The sequence below is a fragment of the Camelus dromedarius genome, chromosome 3, assembly GCF_036321535.1.
Source record: "Camelus dromedarius isolate mCamDro1 chromosome 3, mCamDro1.pat, whole genome shotgun sequence".
Taxonomy (NCBI): domain Eukaryota; kingdom Metazoa; phylum Chordata; class Mammalia; order Artiodactyla; family Camelidae; genus Camelus; species Camelus dromedarius.
The window spans coordinates 59,950,397-59,965,717 of NC_087438.1; the positions used below are offsets into that span (position 1 = coordinate 59,950,397).

At 36.2% G+C, this 15,321-nt stretch overlaps 2 long non-coding RNA genes across 3 annotated transcripts in view; one reads left to right on the plus strand and one right to left on the minus strand.

The window, feature by feature from the left end:
• Nucleotides 1–15,321, plus strand: part of LOC105099641 (uncharacterized) — a 110,456-nt gene that overhangs the window by 47,233 nt on the left and 47,902 nt on the right. For both annotated transcript variants that reach the window (XR_838114.3, XR_010379108.1), the window contains exons 2-6: nucleotides 8,644–8,682; nucleotides 10,793–10,895; nucleotides 13,738–13,802; nucleotides 14,102–14,123; nucleotides 14,499–14,625. This is a non-coding gene — a long non-coding RNA (uncharacterized LOC105099641). The remainder of the gene's footprint in view (nucleotides 1–8,643; nucleotides 8,683–10,792; nucleotides 10,896–13,737; nucleotides 13,803–14,101; nucleotides 14,124–14,498; nucleotides 14,626–15,321) is intronic.
• The window catches only part of LOC116152064 (uncharacterized), a 659,999-nt gene that overhangs the window by 22,980 nt on the left and 621,698 nt on the right, over nucleotides 1–15,321 (minus strand). The gene's annotated exons all lie outside the window — the stretch shown is intronic.

Genomic DNA, 15,321 nt, shown 5'->3' on the forward strand with positions numbered 1-15,321 from the left:
AAAGTTGTCAGGAACTCTTGGGCTCATTCCTGAGCTTTGTATACATGGGCCTGACCCTAAACATTATACTAAAACCTCTGAGAACTGAAGTAAGACAGACTACCACCAATCTCAGACTAGCCACTGGGTGTAGCAAACACAGGACAGATATAAACAGCATCTCAAAGGCTTTGAAAATGGAACTGACATAAAAACCACAACCCTCAAGAGGCTAGTCAGAATGTGTGGCCTGAATCCAGCTGAGTTGATTATCTGCTGAACAAAATATCAACATTCTCTTAAGGATTTAACAAAGACTCAGACTATCATAACATAATATTTAAAATGTTCAGAACATAATCCAAAATTTCTCAGTATAGGAAGAACCAGGAAAATCTCCAATGTCCTGGAGAAGAAAATCAGCAGACACCACTCTCAGGGGGAATAGAAGTCACAATTATCTGACAAGGATTTTAAAGGAGCTATCATGAAAATGATGCAAGAAGTAAGTGTAAATACTCTTGAAATGACTATAAAGGTAGAAATTATCAGCAAAGCAATAGAAAAATCAAAACAAGGACCAAATAGACATTTTAGAACTAAAAATTAAAATATTGAGAATAATAAAACTCACTGGATGGATTCAGTAGCAGAACAGGAATGACAAAGGAAAGGATCAATAAACTTGTAGATTATTATAAGAATCAATAAACTTGAAGATAGATAATTAGACATTATCCATTCCAAATATAAAGAGAAAATGGATTGAAAAATAAATGGACATAACCCCAGAGACTTGTGGAATAATATCAAAAATTTTTACAATTCATGTCATTGGAGTCCTAGAAGGAGAAGGAAAAGTGTGGTGAGGAAAAACATTTGAAAAAATAATGGCTGAAACTTCTCAAGTTTAGTGAAAGATAGAAACTTGTGACTTTAATAAACTCAGTAAACCCCAAACAGGATTAACATAGAAATTTGGGTCCAGAGACATCAAAATCAAACCACTGAAAACTAAAGACAAAGAAAAATTTCTTGAAAATCAACTAGAGAAAAATGATGTTTTATTAATAGATAAACTGTAATAACAATGATTTGAATGATTGTAGATAACTCATCTAACACAATGGTGGCCAGAACAAAGTGCAACAAAAATTTTAAAGTGCCAAAAAGAAAAGAACTATCAACCTAGGGTTCTTAACCAGTAGAAATACCCTTTAAGATTGAAGGTGAAATAAATACATTCTAAGGTGGAGAAAACTAAGAATTCATTGTCTGATGAACTGCTCTATAATTGTGAAATAATTTTTCACAAAGAAGGAAATTTTTTAATCAAAAGTAGACATAGAACATTTGGAATAAAAAAAGAACAGAACTGTTAAATATCTGGGTAAATATAATAGACTGTATTTTCCCTCAGTTATTCAGGTATTTTTCACAGTAGAAAGAAAAAAAAATTTTTCTGAAGGGGTTTTCAATGATACAGATCTAAGCCAACATAAAGAGGGGAGGGTAAAGGAACATCTAAACTGGTAAGTTTTCTACATTCCACTCGCAGTGGTTAAAAAAATAATTCTAGATAGACTTTTATAAGTTAAGTATATATAGTATAATCTCTTGATCAATCACTAAAACTGCATAAAAGATTTATGGTCCAAAAATCATTAATACATTAAAATGAAATATGAGAGAGAAAGAGAGAAATCTAATAGTTCAAAGAAACAAGGAAGGGAAAGAGAGAGATGAAAAACAGATCAAACAGGAAAAAAAAATGGTAGACTGAAATCCATATACTTGATTGGACCCTGAGATGCTCAGATACTTGATCAAATGCTATTCCAGATGTATTATAGGAGGGTCTCTTTGCATGAGATTAACACTTGAATTAGTAGACTGAATAATGTAGGTTATTATCCCTAATATAGGTGTGCCTCTCTCATTCACTTGAAGGACTGAATATCAGAACAAAAAGATCGACCCTTCATGAGAAAAAGGAACTCCTTCAGCCTGACTGCCTTTGAGCTGGGACATTGGTTTTTTACCTTGCCTTCAGATACAAAATGAAACATCAACTCTTTCTGAGTTCTGAGCCTGCTGGCCTTTGGGCTTTCATGGTTCTCAGGCCTTCAGACTCAGACTGGAACCCATACCATCAGTGCATTAGCTTGGACTGCCACAGCAAAATATCATATACCCTGTATCATAATACCATCGACTAGGTGGCTTAAACAACAAGGGTTTATTTCTCACAGTGCTGGAGGCTAGGAAGTCCAAGATCAAGGTGTTGACCAATTTGATTCCCTGGTAAGGTCTTTCTTCCTGGCTTGCAGATGACTGCCTTCTTATTGTGTCCTCACATGGTGAAGGGAGAGAAAGTGCTCCTATAAAAAAGAGACACCGGAGCTTGCTCTAATTGTACCGTGAGGGCCCCACTCTCATAACGTCATCTAAACCTGATTACCACCCAAAGGCCCATCGTCAGATATCTTCACAATGGGGATTAAGGCTTTAACGTATGAAATGGGGGAGGGGGGCAGTTCAGTCCAGTATGTAGCAAGTGTCTCACTGGGTTCTCAGATCTTTGTACTTGGTATAGTTCCAGTCTATCAGCTCTCTAGGGTCTTCAACTTACAAATCTTGCAAATTTTCAGCCTCCATAATCACAGGAGCCAATTCCTTATACTAATCTCTTTCTGTAGTTTTATACATCCTGTTTCCCCAAAGCACCCTGACCAATACGTAAACCATGTTTTCTATAAGAAACTTACTGCAAATATAAATGATAGATTAAAAAGAATGGAAAAGACATACCATGCAAGTGTCAATCAAAAGAAAGCTAGAATAGATTTATTAATATCAGACATATTAAAATTCAGACCAAATAAAATTACCAGGGAGAACTACTTAAAGAAAAGAGGGTCAGTTCACCAAAATAATTTAATAACCCTAAATGTATAAGCACAAACAACAGAACTTTAAAATGGATGACATAAAAATGATAAAACTGAAAGGAGAAATTGATAAATTCACTATTATAGTTGGATACTTCAACTTCCCTCTCTCTGTAATTGACAGAACTATTAGACTATCAGGAAGGATTTAGAAGAACTAAGTAGCACTATCAATCAGTTGGGTCTAATAGACATTATACAACACTCATTCATCAACAGAAGAATACACCTTCTTACCAAGTGTGTGTGGACCATTCACCGAAATAAACCATGTATTATGTCATAAAATAAACCTTAACACATTTAAAAGGAATTAAATAAAAGTATGCACTTTGATCATAATGGAATTAAATTAGGAATAAATGGAAAAAAGAGAAACAAGATATCCTCAAGCACCTGGACATTAAATAACACTTCTTAGTAATCCATGGGTCAAAGATCAGGTTTTAAGGAAAACAAAATATTTGACCCAAATAAAAATGAAAAAACTACATATCAAAATCTGTACTATGTAGCTAAAGCAGTGCTTAGGAGAATATTTATAACATTAAATGCTTATATTAGAATAAAAGTCTCAAATCAAAAATATGACTTTACACCTATAGAAGTTAGAAGAAAAGAACATTAACCTAAAGCAAGGAGGAAGGACTAAAAATAAAAAATATAAAAGCATAAATTAATAAAATTGAAAACATAAAAACAATTGAGAAAATTACACTATAATTTGTTCTTTAAAAGAATCAATAAAATTGACAAACCAAACAAGACTGATCAAGGAAAATCAATATGACATATATCATGATTATTAGAAATGAAAGATGGTCTATCACTACAAACCCTGTATTACTCTTTTATTATTATTATTATTATTATTATTATTATTATTAATTATATTATTATTAATCATGTTATTCTAGTTAAAAAATAAGGAAATACTACAAACCACTCTATGAACGTAAACTGACTAATCTAGATTACATGGAATAATTACTTGAAGAGAATTTCTCCTATGATTGAAAAGAATCTGTAGGCTCAAAACTCACCCAAGGTGAAACAGATAACCAAAGAATCATTGAACTACTTAAAAACTTGAATTCATGGTTAAACTACTCTGATGAAAGAGTCTCCAGGCCCAGAAGTTTTACTAGCAAATTCTAGCAAACATTTAGGAAGAAATAACACCAATTTTACAAAGATCTTTTTAAAAAATAAAAGGGAGGAAACACTTCCCAGCTTACTTTATGAGGGCAGCATACCCTGATAACAAAACCAGATACAGAAAGTACGAAGGAAAAAAATTACAAACATATTTTCCATGAACAAGGAGGCAAGCATACTCAACAAATATTAGCAAATCGAATATACCATGATCAAGTAGGGGTTTACTGTGAGAATGCAAGGTTGATCCAAACCTCAAAAATCAATCAATGTAGCTCACCACTCAACAGTTTAAAGAAGAAAAACAACATGATTCTATCAATTGATGAAGAAAACACATTTGAGAAAATTCAATATCTATTCATAATAAAAAATTCTTAGCAACCCAGGAATAGAAGAGATCTTTGTCAATCTGATAAGGAACATTGACAAAAATCTTGAAGGTAACTTACTTACTGGTGAGAGGCTTAATGCTTTCTCCCTAAACTGAGGGGCAAGGTAAGGATGTACATGTTTACTACTCCTATTCCACATTATAGTACAAACTCTACCCAAGGCAATCAGACCAGAAATAGAAATAAAAGATGTGGAACAGAGAGGAAAAAATGAAACTTTCTGTCTTCACTGGTGACATGATTGATGACAGATAATTTCAATAAATCTATAGAAGACCCTTTAGAAATAATAAGTGAGTTTCAAGATTATAAGGTCAACAGACAAAAATAAATTGTATGAACTACTGAACAATTGGAAACCTAAATTGTTTTTAAAAAGTAACATTTACAATAATGCCTTCCCAAAATGTATACTTAGGCATATAAATATATATAAATATAAATAAAGCATGTATAAGATTTGTATACTGAAAACAACAAAATGTTGATTAAAAAAAGAATAACATTAAAAAAGAAGAACATTGGAGGAATCACTGTACTCTATTTTAAGACTTTAAAAAGCTACAGCAGTGAAGACAAGTGCGATAATTGTGAAGGGATGGATACATTATGCAAAAGAATAAAATAGCCCAGAAATAGAAACTAATGATTAAATTGATTTTTTGTTGCTTATAACAACTTTATAGAGATATAATTCAAGTAGCACAATATTTACCCATTTCAAGTGTACAGTTTAAACACTAAAACCCCCTAAACAATTACTAAAATCTAATTTCAGGACATTTTTACAACCTTAGAAAGAATCCCTCTATCCATTAGCAGATTCCTTCTTTCCTGCCCTGGGATCCTCTGCTCTACTTTCTCACTGTATAGATGTGAATATTCTGGACAGTTTATATAAGTGGAATCATACAATACGTGGCCTTGGGTTTGGAGGGAAGGAAGTATGGCTGTAAAGGACACATGAAGGATTCTGGTTGTGATAGGAATGTTTTGTCTTTGACTGTGTCAATGTTATGACTTTATACTACAGTTTTGCAAGGTATTATCCTTAGAGGCAACTGGGTAAAGTGTACATAGTATATTATTATTAATATTATTTCTATGTTATTTCTTACAACTGCATTTGAATCTACAGTTAGTTATCCTATAATAAAATGTTTGTTAAAAAAGAACCATAACTACATGGCCTACACGACTGAACAGGATTTCCCAGCCCAGGTATTGACCTTTTAGACTGGGTGATGCTTTGTTGTGGGGGTGCTCCTGTGCCTTGAAGAGTGTCTAGCAGTATCTTTGGCCTCTACCCACTAGATGCCAGTAGTACTCCCGTTGGTAGTGACAACCAAAAAACGTGTCCAGACATTGCTAACTGTCCCCCGAGGGGTAAAATCACCTCAGTTGAAAATCGTTGTGTTGATATTTTTATTGATCTTTTACCTTAAGTGCTAATATTGTGAGGTACTTTCCTTAATTCATTTTCCACAATTTTGAAAAACATTAAGCTCATATATGGCAAAGAATGACAGACACATTTGTCCTTGTGAGCATATCTTTGCACTAACTCTCCGTACCTTGCATATTAGCTAACTTGTTTCCATGTTCTCTCAGACATTTTATTCTATAAGGGAGGCTGAATACCTATTCACAGTACCTGTTTTTATATTCTCATATAGGAAAATGTTCTAATTTTCCAAGATTAATAATGATATGGTATCAAATCTACTTACAGAGAAGTCTATGGCAACAACAACAACAAAAATCTGTGCCCAATATATTGCTGACTATATGTCATCAAGATAGTTCAGTTTCACAATCTAGCAGATGGACTCTTCATTAATTACATTTAGTAAGTAATACAAAATATCAAGAAAGAAGGAGAAATTATTAGAAAAGTATCATGTCTAAAGTAAGTAGAGCAATGGTTATTGATTAAGCAATAAAGGTTATTGATAAGCATGAATTGTTGGAAAGGAAGGGAGTCTTCTTGGTTCCCATATCCCTTTCTTTATAATTCTCTTACTATACTTCTTATATTATTTAAATGTACACTTAAATTAGAGGTTGGCAAACTATGTCTTACTGGTCCAATCTGGTCTACCACTTGTTTTTTTAAATAATGTTTTTTGGGACACAGTCATGCCCATTCATTTACATACTGTCTATTTATGCTTTTGTGCTACAATGGCAGAGCTTAGTAGTTGTTAAGAGGTTGACCCAGAAAGCCTAAAACACTTGCTGTCTAGCTTTTTACAGAAAAAAAGTTGGCAATGCTGATTTGAACTATAAATACATTCTCACTAGGATATTAGACTACAGATTATGGGGGGAAGAAGGCATCATATCATCCATCTATTTGACTGATATAAAGAAGTGCAAATGATATTTGTTAAATGAAAGAAGAAAAAACAATAGGAAGAAAGTGGAAGAGGAGGAGAAAGAAAAATTAAAGTGTAGAGGACTCAGGAAAAAAAAAAGGCTCATGTAAGAAAAAGCTAACTGGCTAGAGCAAGAAGCACCACCTAGAATATAGTAGGAGATGAAGAAAACTAAACAAAGCAGGGAAAGCTATCATAATTAGTCTTAAACCTTCTAATAGAAAATTTAGTTGTCCTAAGTAGCAGTATAGTTTCCCTGCCTGGGCTTGACTTAAAAGCCAGCTGGCCGAGGGGAAGGTGACTATGACTCAGAAGGAAAATCACGATGTAGGTGTACACTGAGCTGAGAGCAAAAGAGACCTATTTTCCTGTCTCTACTCAAGCACCTGCCAGGAATAAAAGTGTACTGCTTGGCCTCTAATGCTTTGTTTATAGCACAGATTAGGAAAGCTTTATCAGTCTAGAAGCAGGGCACTAAATCAGAAATATTAAAGATCACTTGCATTTTTAATATTTACGGTTCCTCTTGTCTCTAAGGCTCTGGATTCACTTTAGTGTGCTGGTGGTTTTTCTAGTCAACTTTTGAAGCCTTGTGTTATACTTCATTTAACTTCCCTTCTCTTTGTTATCCCAGCTGAGCCTGTTAAGTTGATTCCATTCCGTGATTCCTAGTTCCATTTGGAGTTCTGTGTCCCTCAGCCTGATGAATAACCTGGGCTTGAAGCCCACTGTCCTCTGTCCCAATTAATCCTACTTCAGCCTTCTCCCTGGGAGCAACATTCAACAGCATGTATTTTAATGTATTAATCAAGCTGAGCATTGTACCTTATATTCCTTCTGACCATAGCTCTTCAATGCCAGAGACATTGGTTTTCACAAGGAATAGCTGCTACTTGAAAGAAATCACCTTTGTTTGGCTTTCTGGTTTCAGAAAACTAAGATCTTGGACTTGCTGGATTTCAAAAGCCCAGCTCTTATCAATAAGGAACACAAAGGCAAATAACTAACTATTGAAGTAACTAACTAATGAATAAATAACCTAAGAAGTGTGGAAATAAAATCATACCACTGAGGTTTGAGATATGACAAAGATGACTTGTTTAGTTCATTTGAGCCCATATGCTCCACTGCAAGGTAATTCCTAAAAGATAAAAGTTCAAACTTATATTGAATTAATACCTTACAGATACCTCATATACTAATATAATTTTAATATGACTAAATTGAAAGAAAATTACTAAAAATAACTTGGCTAAGGCTGAGGGGCAAGTGAGTAACCAGGAAGGTGTAGATCATGCTGTTGATTCCTAGTCAAGAGATCATTCCATTAACTGACACTATCAGGTGAATTAACGGAACTGAGCTGCTCATAAAGAATGGCCTTAGAAGCTTTAGACCAGCTTCCCTGTGCTCAAGAATTGCCATATGATGATGGGTCCCTGGCAGCCAGGCTCTGGGTATTTGGAACTTTTAAAAAGGGATCATATGATTAGGTTATTTCCACTCCGTAATCTCCCAGTTTAAGGTCAACTGATTAATAACTTTAATTAAAACCCAACTGTAAACTTCAAACTCTGAGATTTTCTTTACCTGAAGGCGGCTACTGTCCAAATGATGACATAGTACATAAAATGTGAATCTTACAATGATAAACATTTGGAAGGTTTAGGCCAGTTATTCAGCACTATTTAGTAATTAATAAACTATCGTTCTGGCAATTCTGTTATGATTTACTTCATTGGTTTCCAAAAATAAGCCTTTTCTCTTTACCATTTTTTACAGATCCACGTGTTTTACTGGACAGTGTGGCATCAAAAATTGGTAAGTAATGAACGGTAAAGTGACACATCTCATGACCTCTCCAAGGTTTCTGGAAAATGAAATGATGCCAGTACTCTCATGTCATGTCCCCCAGCCAAGGAGAAGTTCCCATTAGGAGTTTGCCATAGCAGCCTAGCAGAGAACTCTACACTGGAACATTCATAAATTGACACTGTGGCATGGTATTTTCAGATATTTACTAGAGTTAGCTTTTCTTTTTGCCTATTGAATTTGAATTCTCAGTCCCCTTTCTTTACTCTTTTGTGCTTAATTAGCTTCCTTCAGCACTTTTCAAGGGGATGGAGTTTTGTGAAAATAATTCTTAGAAATGTGTTAGGGTGTATAGCCTTTTCATTCATTAACTCTGCAGGTATACAATGATAAACTACTCTAGTCAAGACAGCCAATTAATTAGATAAAATATTGCTACTCAGGTAATGAAATTATTCCATGGAACTAAGCTGATCACAAAGAGTGGTCTTAGAAGCTTTAGACTTATTTCCTTGTGCTCAAGAATTGCCCTATGATGATGGGTCCCAATCAACCAGGCTCTAGGTATCTGGGACTATTAAAAAGGGATCTTATGATTAGGTTAGTTCCACTAGGGTAATCTCCCTAATTTCAGGATATCTGATTAGTAACTTAAATTACATCTGCAATTTATATCCATGTAAAAGGGTTTTTCTTTGTTTTTGTTTTTAATTTAAGAGATACTAGGGTACCATGGTAGAAATCTCAGAATCTTACTGAATACAGCTGGCAAGCCCTGCCTATTCTTGGGCAACTGCAAGTTCTTGATAGGTTCTAGCTGAGAAACGCTGGCACAGTTTTTCATATCCTGCTCTGTTCTTTTGTACTAGCGCTCATCTTGAATCCTGATTCTGCTTGTAGCATCATTTATATGCACCTGAATATGCAGTTAACCGTGTTCAGTGGATCCATCTGTGGATCATCATTTTGTATTCTGTACTCACATTCACCAGTCAACTGCAGATTTGAAATAACTGGAATAATGTTTAAAACACTCTTTGCAAATTCATTCAGTTTCAAATTTATGTACTCTCCATTGTACTTTCTACAGACACCTAAAATTAATCATTCACTACATGTACACACACTGGGAAATAGAAAGTCTTGAGCCGAAAGAAAGCCAAAACCACAGTTTTAGGCATTGACTTTCAAATAGTGGCCAATCATGGACAAAGATTTTTTTCCAGAGGTGCTGGAATAGACTTTGAGTTCTCTCAGGAGAGGCATTGGTTTGAAAGCAGACAACCTGGCTGCCAGGTAATGACCAGGCTGTATTCCCTATCAGCACAGAACCACCTGGACAGTTTCCATTTCTGCCAGGTAGAGATTTTTAGAGTGGCCAGCCTCTAATGCTCCTGGCTCCAGAAAAGTGCCCAAAGTGTATCCATGTCTTAGGTCAGGTCATCTTAGAAAGAAAACCTGAGCTGAGGATTCAAGTGCAAGTGATGTATAAAGACAGTGCCTCCAGGAGAAACTGATAATGGACTTCAGAATGGGGAGGGAAACAACCAAGGAAAGGGGCACTAGAGGTGAAATTCCAGGCTCAGCCTGTGGAGCATACATTGTAAGTCAGTTTGTCACGCCTCCAGGCAAAGGAACTGGGCTGTGTATCTTTTCACCAGACAGTCTATGAGTCACCCCAGGGAGATATAAACTCCCAGGCAATTCCAGCTAGTGCCCCACAAAAGCAAAGTTGCTCCAGTAACCACAGGGCAATTCTCTGAGAGATGTTAGAAGGAAAACACGCAGAAGGTGGAGTACACATCATGGGTAAAGGGGAATTGTAGGATGTGGCCAGGGTACCAACTGGGGGCCTTTAGTATCTTACTTCTGTAGGTTTTCTGGCAAATGCTCATCTATCTCCTGCGATCCTGTCTCCCACCTCTGTGACTTTCCCTGGCTATTCCTCTGAGAGTCACTCTACTGCTTGTGTAGACTTTTAGGCAGGGAAGTGGGAAAGACTTCGTTAAGACAGGAGCCAGTGCTGCAAGTTACCACAACTAGTATAAATAGAAAGAGTGCAGAGGACTTTTGGCTCCGTGGACAAGCTCCCCACACAAACATTATGTCCATTAATAAGCTGTTGCAGGTGTTTTCTAAAGACCCGTGGAGACAGACTGCTTTGGAAGACAGTGTGGCATGGCAGATTAAAGAGCATGGGCTTCAGTCATGAGACCTGACAGGTAAGCACCCATGACCTCTGCGCCTGGCATCACTCCCTGATGATTGTTACATGGTAAATTGGATTTTGAAGATGTAAGATTACTAAGAAGGTGACCTTAATGTGGAGAGATTATCCAGTTGGGCCAAACTTATTTAGATGATTCCTTTCAGAGTCTCCTGGTAAGATCACAGCCTGGCTAACACATTGATTTCAGCCTAAGCAAAAAATTGCACTTGAGGCCACCCTAAACATCTGACTATAGAACTGTAAGATAATAAGTGGGTGTTGCTTTAAGATGCTAAAGTTGTAACTTGTAAGGCAGTAATAGAACACTGCGTGCAAATTCTGACATTGTTCCTGCTAAAGTGCTGTAACTATACATTATTTTCCTAAGGCTGCTGTACTTCCTAAGGAAGTACCTCCATACCTGGTGACTTAAACAACATAAATTTCTTGTATGTTTAGAGGCCTGTAGTCTGAAATCAGTGTCACTGGGCCAAAATCAAAATGTCAGTAGGACTGTGTTCCCTTTGGGGGCTCTAGGGGAATCCGGGCCTTCCCTCTTCTCTTTAGGTAGCTATTGGACCTTCTTGGCTTGTGTCTCTATTCCTTCCTTCATCTCTGCGTCCTCCTCCTCCTTTTCCTCCTTCTACCCCTTATGTGAGTAAAATCTCCTTCTGCCTCCCTTTTATAAGGATACATGTCGTTGTATTTAGGGCCTATCTGGATAATCCAGAATAATTTCTCCATCTCCAGATCCCTAACTTAATCACATCATGTCTACAAGTGTCTTCCTCTCCTCCCCTCCTCACTCCTCTCCACTTCTTTTCGTTCTTTTGCCATATAAGATAACATTCACAGATGCGGGAGATGAGGTCATTGTATCTTTGGGGGTAGCCATTTTTCAGTCTTATTACACACTGTGAGCAATCATTTAACATCTCTCTGGGTTTCAGTTTCCTCACTGGAAAGAAATGGGGCTGAATACGACTATTTCAAGGGGTTAATGTAGCAAGAACTAATATATAATGTCTAAAACATCTACCATAGTGCCTAGAACAGGGTTGACATCCAGTGAAGGATAATTATTATTTTTACCAGAAAAGCTTTGATCAGTGGGGACATAGGTGAAAAAAAAATAGGATCTTCTAATATAAAGATATTAGCTCATCCTTCTTTAATCTATTTGATGCTTGAAATTGTCCATTTAACAGCTGTGTCTGTTTTAGAGAATTGTCAAATGACTGCTGTCTTACTACCATTATAATTCAATTGGATTCCACTTTAACTCTGCAAATGTTCACTCATTCTGCTATGTGCAAGGAACTCTGCTGTTCACCAGGACATGCATAGCTAAGCAGGACACAATCTGTGATTTAGTCAGCCTCACAATCCAGCCAGGCGGGAACAAGAGTTTTCCATAAATACTTGCTTCATAGAGCACATACTATGTCCTAAATAAATTGAATATTAATTTAGTTTTTCCCCACTTTATGAGGTTTGCATCCAAATTTGAAAACAAATAACCATCATCAACAAAAAACAAGTCTAAGCATTAGATAGAATTGTTAGATTTATGGTCAGTGAAATGCCAACATGACATAGTACTCATGAATTTTTTTGCATGTGAATTTTTTTTCACTTTACAAATACACATTGTTCTAAGGAAAATCCACATAAGAAGGATTTGAAAATGATCACAATTACTGGTTTTATTTACCAGCTGTCTCTGCCTGACACCCCTGTGTCTCACTGTAGGGTGCCTTGGGCTGAGGAACTCACAGAGAAACAACTGGCTCTGGGACCCTCCCTGAGTCCTGGAAAGTGTTTTGTGAAAATTTAGGCATCTGCAATAATGTGAAGCGCCCTGAAATAATTTTTTTCACTTTAAATGTTTTTGTCATGAAACTATACTTGTGTATTGCTGTCTATGTTGGCAGTAGTGTTTTAAGTCAACAGAATTTCCTATAAAACAAAAGGAAAAGACAGTGACTCACTAATCTGCTTAAAACAGACGAAACATTAGATAAAATAGCAGAAATTGTTCCAAGGTTTTGTTTTCTCTTTTCTCTCTCTCTGCTTATTTGTTTCTTTCTTCTCTTTCTTCTAACTCTTCTTTTATTTTTGATTTTTGTCCAATTAGATTTACTTTTGCAATTAAATTTGCCTCAATAGTTTGGTGATACACTAAGGTTAACTGTCTCTTGTTAACCTTCAGAATATTCCAACAGGGTCTTCCCTCTCTCATCAGCATCTGATGTTCCATAGACAAAAATAGAATATAGCATATAGGGACTGGGAAGAAAATGTAATAAAATTAAAATTTCTGCAGAGATTTTGTTGTTGTAGAAATCTTTATCTTTTACAAGAGAAGCCAACTGCCAGCAAAAGCAACTGGCAAAATAGCATACAAGCTGGTAAGGTGTTGGATATTAATATTTGAACTATGATTCTTTGAATCTGGTGAGATAGAAATACTTTGATTTATCTTCTGCATGCTAGATTAACACCTCATGAAACAGACATGAATAACAGTATATTTCAATGTTCAAAAAGATTCTTTTGTGTATTTGTGGGACGATGCAACTTCAAGAACAATATTTTTGAAAGGACATTGTTAAGCAAATTATTAGATCGATAGAGTAGACTCTCGGTGCCATAGATGTTGTTCTACTTGATTTGTGACTTCCTCAATACAAGCAATTCAGAGGACATAGAGAAGTTTCAGAAAGAACAGCTTCCAGCATCTTTGTAAGTTCACTGTGGATAGGGTAAATTAGGCTTTCCCTTTTGAAAAATGAAAGAAAAAGTCAGAAATGCTTTTTCTTATTGTTTGGTTTTTGTTACTATTCCCTGTCTAGGCATAAATTCAGGATACCAGATAAGCATCTACGATCTGAGAAGGAAGTAGCGATTTGGTGTGGTGGTAAGCATATCTGTTTGTACTGTCATTTTAAAAGGGCCCTGCACATTTTGCCCACTACTACAACCAATTTGCGGGTTAATGATGGCCAAAGAAAGGCTTGTTCTAGGCTAGAAACAAATGTAGAACCAGAGAAGAGCTGATTCTTATTAGAGAGCCACCTCACAGATGTCAGGTTCCCTTCCTTGGCCCTGCCTTTTGTACCCCGTCCCACCTGTAAGGAAGCCAGAAGTACAGGGCTGAAAGAGTGTGATTAGAGATACCAAAATTCATTTCACAAAACATTTTTCTTCTGTTAACAGGTGTTTTTCTTTTCCCAGAGAGGTAAGAAATCTTGTGATTTATTTCCTTTGTTTCTCATTTATTTATTTGAATAGAGTTGCTTGATGTAATAGTTAAAATAATGCAGGTTTTCTAGTCCATATCATAATAAAAATGATTCTATTTTAAATAAACCACAATTTTAGCACCTTTCCAGAAGTGACCAACAATAAAAGTGCATATTATACATCTGAAAAATGTGTAGGATTAGCTCTCGTTGACTCCAACCAGACATTAAAATCGGCCTTTTTATAGGCTAGAGCCCATGAGCTTCACTGGCCTGCATCCACGCAGGGACAAACTTCTCAAACTTTCAGGATAGGAGAAAATCACCCACATACATTTCACTAAATCTTATTACTTCCATTCTAATTTAAGGAGTAAGCAGAGCCCTGGGTTTTGACAAATTCAAGTAATGCAGCGTATTATAAAAGAAGAAGAGAAAAAGGCATGGAACTGATTCCCATCTCACGGTGCCAAAAGGAAAACACATTCGGTGCCACAGGTACGTGGCACATTACTTCTCTTTGTCCTCTTGAAAACAGTGGTGTCTAAAAGCATGTTCAGGAGTCATCAAATTTCCCATGTTAGTTTACAAGAAAAATATTCCGACCTTAGCTTTGGACGTGGGGACTTGCTGCAGCAGTGAACTTTTGAAGGTGACAGGTTACATAATGAGTTTGCAGATATGACTGCACCTGGTCCTGGAAGGTTGCCACACCATGAAGAGAGCACGTCAGCTCACCTGCACTGGTGGACAACAGACCAGTGCTGCCTTTGCACACTTGATAAGCTGTTCTTGTTATCAGGGACACTGATTCAGCTGTTCCAGCTGTGTATTGCTAATGTTTGTTCTCTCTTATTTGCTCACCATATATAATGATTTCCTCAGATATGCAAGAGTACTTGGGCTTTGCTTTTATTTAGAAACTGTTTTTCTTTTGTACATGAGTGATTGTCAAGCATTCAATTATAGCTGAATTTGAAATGGTTAGGATCCAGTGATAATTGATTTCAATGTAAATCAATAGAGTTTCTAATCAAGCAAACAAGAGCTGTCTGCAGTTCAATGCTGAATAACTAGTTAAGCTCCGACCATTTTTACTCATGCCTAAATCGTTAAGTAGTATTTTATTTCCTTTTTGACTGGATCTTTTTGTGTCTGGAAATGAGCAAACTGTTGACATTAGAATTTGTATTA